Genomic DNA, 8,302 nt, shown 5'->3' on the forward strand with positions numbered 1-8,302 from the left:
GGAGGGTTCTATAAAATATCATTCCTCATTCGTATGGTGATCAGCCTTCATCCTTCTCATCGCTCCTACGTAGATCCTGTTTACAAGGGACTATGGTGTAAGTCTTTATACCATTCCATTCACTGTGTTTAGTTCATACCATGGTGTTTCAATGTGGAGTCGTGATGTAAAGTGTATGTAATATTTAATGTATGTGCTTTCTGTATATTTGTTAAAGATCTCTAGAGCACTGTTAACACAAACAGGAATAATAAACATACCTGGAAAAACATGGCGTCAAGTTCTTTCATTAAACAGTCCAGGGATTACTGGGAACGTGAGTGATTTTGTTTTCTACCCCCTAGTTTTTTTTTCCCTTTTAATAAAGCTCCAGGAAAAAAAGGTAACTACACATTAGGCTCAATTCACAAAACTTAACACACCGGGATAAAGATACTTCTTTAGGGCCTGTTCACATGAGATCAGGTCCTGATCAGGTGCTGATCAGCAGACGTGGAGCTGCTGATGCAGCGCGTTTTTGACGCGTTTTCGGTCCGGATGCTGACAGTTAATTTTTTGTCATTGTTGATGACATCATAATAAGTGGAGCAAGAATACAATTTTTTCTTTTTTTTCCCCCTTAGCTGCATTGCGTTGCGTTTCCGTTCCGTTTTCGTTGCGTTTTGTGCGCGTTTCCGGACCGTATCCGGACAGGACAAAATGTGACATGCAGTATTTTTTCTGTCGTAAGCTGAACGGACTGCGCACGTAAGAACTGGAGCCCATAAAACACATAGGGATACATTGGGATGCATTTTGAGTGCAGCAGCGCACGGAGCCGGTCAGCACACAAAACGGACGTCGTGTGAACAGGCCCTTAAAGAAATAAGTTTAGATGAATCCACTGAGATTTAAAGTGACAGCCACATGGCTAAAATAAAGATATTCATCTTTGTGTTAAAGCTTCATAAATTGAGCCTATTATATGTTTACCTGCCAAAGGCTTTGCAATTCTTCTGTACACATTTTCCACACTGCAGTACCCTGGCAGGTGATGCACATTGTTCCTGTTTAAACAATTCATCTTTCTGGTTCAGCAGTTCTCAATTCAAAGGTTAAAGACTTCCTCTATGCCTCATTGGGCTCCATGAAAAGAATTTCACATTGTGTTCAAAAATTCAATTTTTTTATTTTTTTGGAATAGAATGTGGAAAGGTTGCAACCCCTGCAAAGTTTACTGTAGAGGAAAATCTGCAACAGGCAACAATAAAAAGCCAACAAAGATTCTAGCATTTCCCTACTGTCTACTACTATATTCCCTACTATACACTATCTAAACCCAAGAACAAAAATGTAGTAATATAGTTTGTGGAGCTGATAGGGCCACCTACAGCTTAAATGCTGGCTCAGTCAGCAGGACTTGGCCAAAATTCGAGCATTGTGTGATCAACTATGTAAGCATAATCTGGAACAATAAAGTTATTGAAACAGTTGCTATATTAAAGTGCAGCTTATGTGTGTTGTATTGACCACAACAATTGCCTTACTACAACCCACATTTACACATGACATAACGTGGTAATGCACTGCACAAATGGCTCCTCGGGGTATGAAAAAGGTTCAGACGGGTGGTATCTTCAGTTGGAAGAACATGGAGATATGACCTTAAATTAGGAGGAAGAAAGTTCAAAACTAACTTTGGAAAGTATTAATTTACAGTTCAAAAAAATGTGGCACAGCGCTAAGTGTTTTTGAAGGGATTTTCCCTTTTTTCATAGCAGCTTTGGGGTTAATTGTTTCTAGTTGGTTCCAAGAGCGCAGATTTTCATCTTTACATTACATTAATTTACAGTTGATACTTGGAACAGACTTCAACAGTGGAAGTTAATAGTAATAAAGATACACTCAGACAAAAAATGGTTAACACCCCGCCAAAAAAAAGAAAGACCAGACACCATGGTTTTTTAATGCTGCCACTCCTCTGTTACAAAATAAAGGCAGAAGATGCATACAAGTCCACTATACATGCACTAAACATACAAGTCCACTATACATGCACTAAACATACAAGTCCACTATACATGCACTAAACATACAAGTCCACTATACATGCACTAAACATACAAGTCCACTATACATGCACTATAGATACAAGTCCACTATACATGCACTATACATACAAGTCCACTATGCATACAAGTCCACTATACGTGCACTATGCATACAAGTCCACTATACATGCACTATGCATACACTATACATGCACTATACATACAAGTCCACTATACATGCACTATGCATACAAGTCCACTATACATACAAGTCCACTATGCATACAAGTCCCCTATACATGCACTATACATACAAGTCCACTATACATGCACTATGCATACAAGTCCACTATACATGCACTATGCATACAAGTCCACTATACATGCACTATACAAACAAGTCCACTATACATGCACTATACGAACAAGTCCACTATACATGCACTATGCATACAAGTCCACTATACATGCACTATGCATACAAGTCCACTATACATGCACTATACAAACAAGTCCACTATACATGCACTATACATACAAGTCCACTATACATGCACTTGAAAAAAATGAAACCTATTTGAGGCTAGCAATTTTCTAGTGCTTTTCTTGAGGGTTACAAATGAGTCTCCCATACCACCACCATTGCACACACAAAGATGGACCACCAGAGTTCTTGGATCTCCCCTGTCCACATTATGCCTTGTTCTATGAGCAGCTGTTTAGTTATTCAGAAAGTTCCACAGCTGAAACGTATGAATCCAGCTTTAGTATATGGATGTTTTTCTTGGCTCTGGTTTCTGACGTGGGATGCGGCTATAAAACAGCAAATTATGTATTTTCAACCTAACATTAAATGTGCTGAAAATTTTGATCCTGCAGAAACGACCCTTAAACTGTCTTTTTTTAAAAATGCTCATGAGTCAGACCATTCTTTAGCAGATCTGATACACATCACAGCACATTCTGTAAGTGTTGGTTTTCAAAGCTCTTTTGTGCCGGTTTCAATTACCAACTATTTCATCCTGCAACAAAATTAAAGCTGAACCAAAAAAAAAAAAATATGCGAATCCCTTTTTCCTCCAAGGGGTTGTGCAGTTCTCTTTAGGAAGGTACAAAGTGTGTGGGCACCAGATGCAATTTTAAATAGATAAAATGCTATTTTGGTCATTTTGAAAATGACAGTTGCTTTGGGTTGTGAAATGGGGCAGATTACTACTGCCTGGGATTTTTGTTTTTAATTTAAAGAGACTCTCTCAACAGCACATTCATTTCCACCAAAATCTTTCGGTAACATATGTTACATGCACATAGAATCTTATCAGTAAAGCCTTCCTTATGTAGACATCCAAATGCCTTGAGAATGCTGCTGGGTGACACCATCTTGAATGTGATGTCAGTTGCACCAGCAGACTCAAGTGACACTCTATAGTTTTCACTCCTCCCCTGGTGAAGCAGCTGGGCCAACACAGAGAGTAATTAGATACACTCAGAAGATGGGAGGGCTATATATTATAAGCAAGGAGGGAGGGGGTTGTGCTAAAGAATGGACTAGTCACATTTTCTAGCAAGTTAAGGGCACCTTGCAAGTAAATACAAAACAAAAAATATATGGAAAAGGGAAATGCAGCAATAAGTATTTAAAACACTTGATTTGTTTGTGCTTTTACACAGTTGGGGACAGGGTCTCTTTACAAACAACAATAATTACATTAAAAAAATGATTCCAACACAAATACAGTGTGTACTATTCGTACTCCAACCAAAAGGATAGCACATTGCAAATTGTATTATGTTTGTAATGTCAAAGTTCATGTAATGTAAATCCAATCATATAAGGTCTCGTTCACACCTAGGCGTATTGCATATGCGCGTCTGTCGCGCGTTTTTTTAACCGCAATTCGCGGTAAAAAAGTTGCGCGTTTTCGAAGGCTACTTGGCTGTATCTCAATGGAAATGCGCAACAAAACGGCCCAAAGTAGTACCTGTACCTTTTCAGGCGTGGGCCGTTTTGTAGCGCGTTAGGGACGGGGGGAAATACGCCAAGGTGGGAACGAGACCATTAGAATACAATGGGATTTATATTTTTGAGCGTTTTGTAGAGCGTTCGTCGAGCGTAGAACGCGCTACAAAACGTTCAGGTGTGAACGAGGTGTTAGGGCTTAAAATATCCCCCTGGGAACAATTTCTCAATGTTCATAAATATTGATTTCTAAAGGAATACTTGATGATGCATTGGATCCATTCACACTGTTACATAAAAGAAGGTTATTTGAATATAATACACACGGTTTTCTTCTCCCCACACATATTTAATCACCACCCACACTTACAAACTGACAATGTACAGATACCAACTGTGTCCCTGTGTGTCCCCTTTCCAGCCAGAGTGTATCAGGTTGCTAGCTCTTAGCAACCTGTGATGCTCTGTCTCTCTTTTTGCTCTGTTTAGACTGCTATAAAACAAATCTTCTATTTAACTAATAATGTTATTTTACACTGAACCTTTCATCCAACATCTACTGTAAATGATTGAAATGCCAATATAAAGAATAAAAAACTCTTTTGGGTTTACCTGAATATTTTTACATATTAAAGTGACATTAAAGGAGAACTATGGGGAGAGTGAAATAAACTCATCATCATAATGAGAGCCAACGTGTGACACTGCAGCTGTCGCACGCCAACTCTATTGATCGAGAACTGAGCGATCACCGCTAATCGCTCAGTTCCTAAACTTCTCCCGGCACACAGTAGTGACTGTTAGTCACCAGGCCCTGCAAAGATTCCCCTCTCCATTCCTCCAGTGCTGACTAGAGGCACAGACAGGGAAGGGGGCGGGCACAGCTGGTTCTGCCTCTAGAGAGACAAAGCCAGCTGTCAATTAGCTGGTGGGGTGGATCTCAACACTATTGTCGGGATCTTTCCCGGCCGCACCCTGTCTCTGCCCCATCACCATATAGCTGGCAATAACAATAGTTTACATAGTAAATTTCCTCCTGTGACCCAAGAGTGTACTATGGCCAAAAAAAGGTTGGGCCATAGTTCTCTTTTAAACTCAGGTGTTAAATGTATGTTGTAAAGTAGCCACCGCTCCAAGCACGTTCAAGTGATTGACTACAGTCTCAATTCAAATTAATAAACGGAAAGTGAGATAGTAGTCCATCATGTGAAAGAGCTTGGAGCGGTGACTACTTTACAACACACACAGGCACCATGAGGAACAAAAGTAGTCACCCTCCAGAAGGAAGGACAGTGTCAGCACCAATTCAGAGATGATTTGAGGATCTGCAGCTGAGTGATACCCAATTCAATTTTAAGATTTAGCTCCTGAGATTAGTGTCACTTTAATTCTTCCTTATCGGTGTAATTCAGGGTGTGCTTTGGTACATTATTTTCATTATTATAATACAGGATTTATATAAGAGTTGCGCAGCACTTTACAATATAAAGTAAGACAGCACAGTTACAATTCAAGACAAGATGGTTAGGAGGGCCCTGGCTCCTGAGGGCTTACAATCTACATGCTTTGTACTAAAATGTGTCCCTCTGTCTCATCTCAGAAAGTTGGGAGGAATGTGTGTAATTCCTCAAAAATTGCATGTGCTGGTATGTAACCTATGTTCCCAAAAATTACATTCCATCTGTATGGCAGTGTTCTACTGCCGACTGAATCAAAAAAGGGGTGGATTTTACCACAATCCAAAAAGTCCTTGAGTTAATAACATGGTAGGTTAATGGCATGAACCTCCAAAGTTCATACAAGACAGCAGCAAAGTGGTTTGGGGAAAGCAGGAAGTGCCAGGAGTCTATCCGTGCAGCCTACGGGTCCCATTGACATCCTTCTTCAGAGCTCTTAGGGACATTTATCAATTCTGTTGCACAGCAAGGCAAAGCTGAACAGAGGCAATGACAAGGTTATATCTTGAGTCATAAATTCCTCCCTAAGCACTGCTACAGAATGACCCCTGACCACTTCTTTCAGCTGAAATTCAGTACATTTTATTTTGTTGTCTGCTACAGGGTTTTAACTAGACATGTGCACTGCCAAAAAATTCATTTAGTTTCATTTCGTTTTAAATTCGGATTTGTGTTATTTCGGGATTCGGTTGTGAAAGTCAATTCGGATTCGGAATTCGGACGAAATTCGTTAGCGGTAGTTCGTTCGAACGTTCGTTTCGTTTTCGTTTCGTTCATTCGTTCTTTCATTTGCAGCAAATTGACATTTGAGGGGGAAAATGTTTTTCTCCTTCTCTAATGTCACTTTGCTCCAACGAACGAATAAGAAACGAAAACGAAACGAACATTCGAACGAACTACCGCTCCTGAATTTCGGAAACGGAAATTCGGATTCGTTTGCATTCGTTAAATCTGTAATTCGGAATTCAGATACATCCGAATGTCCGAATTTCCGAAAATTTGTCCGAATTTCATTTCGGAACGAAACGAATCGCACATGTCTAGTTTTAACCACATCATTTACCGGTAATGAATTGTAATTGAAATAAATGTGTGGATGGCTGCTGCTTACTAGACAAATCCACCCTTTAGTGATATCGGATCCTAGGCTGTGGTGATTTTCCCATGTTGCGGAGGTTAGCAGTAGCAGCTGCGAATGTAAAGTGCCCTCGTTGTTCCGCCTCCTCTTCCTCCCCCTCCACCCATTCACAAAATGCCTTGTATTATTTTCACAGAATTCAAGGCATTCTTCAAGTCGTTCATCCTCCCCTCTCCTCATTCATTTACAGGTCGCCTTGCCTTTACTGGATTTTACTGGAACAGATTTAACTGGAGCTTTAATGTGTCTGTTTAGAGTGAAAGTCCCTCTCATCTCTATTGATGAATCTGTCTCCGGTTTTCGCAAACTGCTGCACTTGGCTGCTCAGGAATACAGGAAAATATGCTGTAAACCTGTTACAGAGGCTTTTCTGAACATGAGGTGGCTTGATTTGGGACTAATTGCTAATTGTGTTGCTAAATGTCCCCCATTGTGCTATGGAGTGGTATTCTAAAGGAAACACTTTCAAAGTGCTATCACTTTGGTTGGAGTACAAGTAGTACAGACATAATTGTAGTGGAAATCACAAAGCGGATACTGGGGTGCATCCTCTATATTGAAAAATTGGATTTCTTAAATGTAATTATTGTTATTTTTGGGAAGATTTTGTTCTTCACAGACTGCTGTTTGTAGCTTAAATCTGACATTTATCATTGGTATAGAGCAGCAGGCAATGCATATAACCATGGAGATTGGCGTGGTTACCACAAAATGTGCAGCTGAACTTTAATAGTCCAGGAGTCCATGGTCTTTAATGTGTGGGCAACTGTTTTTATATGTCTGTACAAAGTTGTGCTAATAAAGATACTATTGTTATATATTTCACTGGTAATCAGAATCAGAGTATTAGTAATCAGAATAAAAGTATTCAGGTGACTGGCAACAAGTTGTTAAATATCTTAGGCCCCTTTCACATGGTACGTTTAAGAGTGGAAGCGTGCGCGGATTCCCTGCCGATTGGAACTGATGTCACTGTTGTAACATCCGTGTCCGTCAAGTTTTTTCTTCCATCTTGCGAAAACTGAAATTCATTTACCCCATATTGATCCATTGGGAATGGGATGTAAATTGACCAGTGTCTGTTTACATCAGATTACCCCCGATCTGGCATGATCAGGTCCGGTAAAACAGAACTGTGATCAATTTGTTTTTCCAAGCCTGGCCAGAACCGGGGGTAACTGGATATAAACGGATGCCTGCCCGTATAGTTCCTGCTTCCCATAGACTAACATTGGGCTTCTCATCAGGTGTGCCTGAAAAACTGACAGAGGGACCTGATCGGAAAGAAAAAGACAAAGAGGAACAAAGCACAAACAGACCCATTTGGTGTAATATATTTGGAGAGGCACTATGAAAGGGCACTAAGCGGCAGGAGATTAAAAATCACGTGTTTACCTTAGTTCTAAATAATTGTTATCATTAATGCCTAACCTAGTTTTGGATAGAATTGGGAAAGGTTAACACCTCTTTTAGCTTTTAGGTGCTATCTGTGACCCCTACTGAGCAGATTTCCTATTGTTTCTTTGCCTATCTGATATCCATCACCTGCACAGAAAATGGGGGCAAATCTCATCAGACAATAAAATGATGACACATGTTCTAACCCTCTCCTACTCTATCCCAAAAGATGAAACATTTTGGCTGGAGTTGGGCTTTACATGTTAGTCACATCACAGAAACAGGTTTGATATTATTTTATAGAAATGAAGAGCTGTGG

This window comes from Nanorana parkeri, unplaced genomic scaffold, assembly GCF_000935625.1.
Source record: "Nanorana parkeri isolate BGI_ZX_2015 unplaced genomic scaffold, ASM93562v1 scaffold16, whole genome shotgun sequence".
Classification (NCBI taxonomy): domain Eukaryota; kingdom Metazoa; phylum Chordata; class Amphibia; order Anura; family Dicroglossidae; genus Nanorana; species Nanorana parkeri.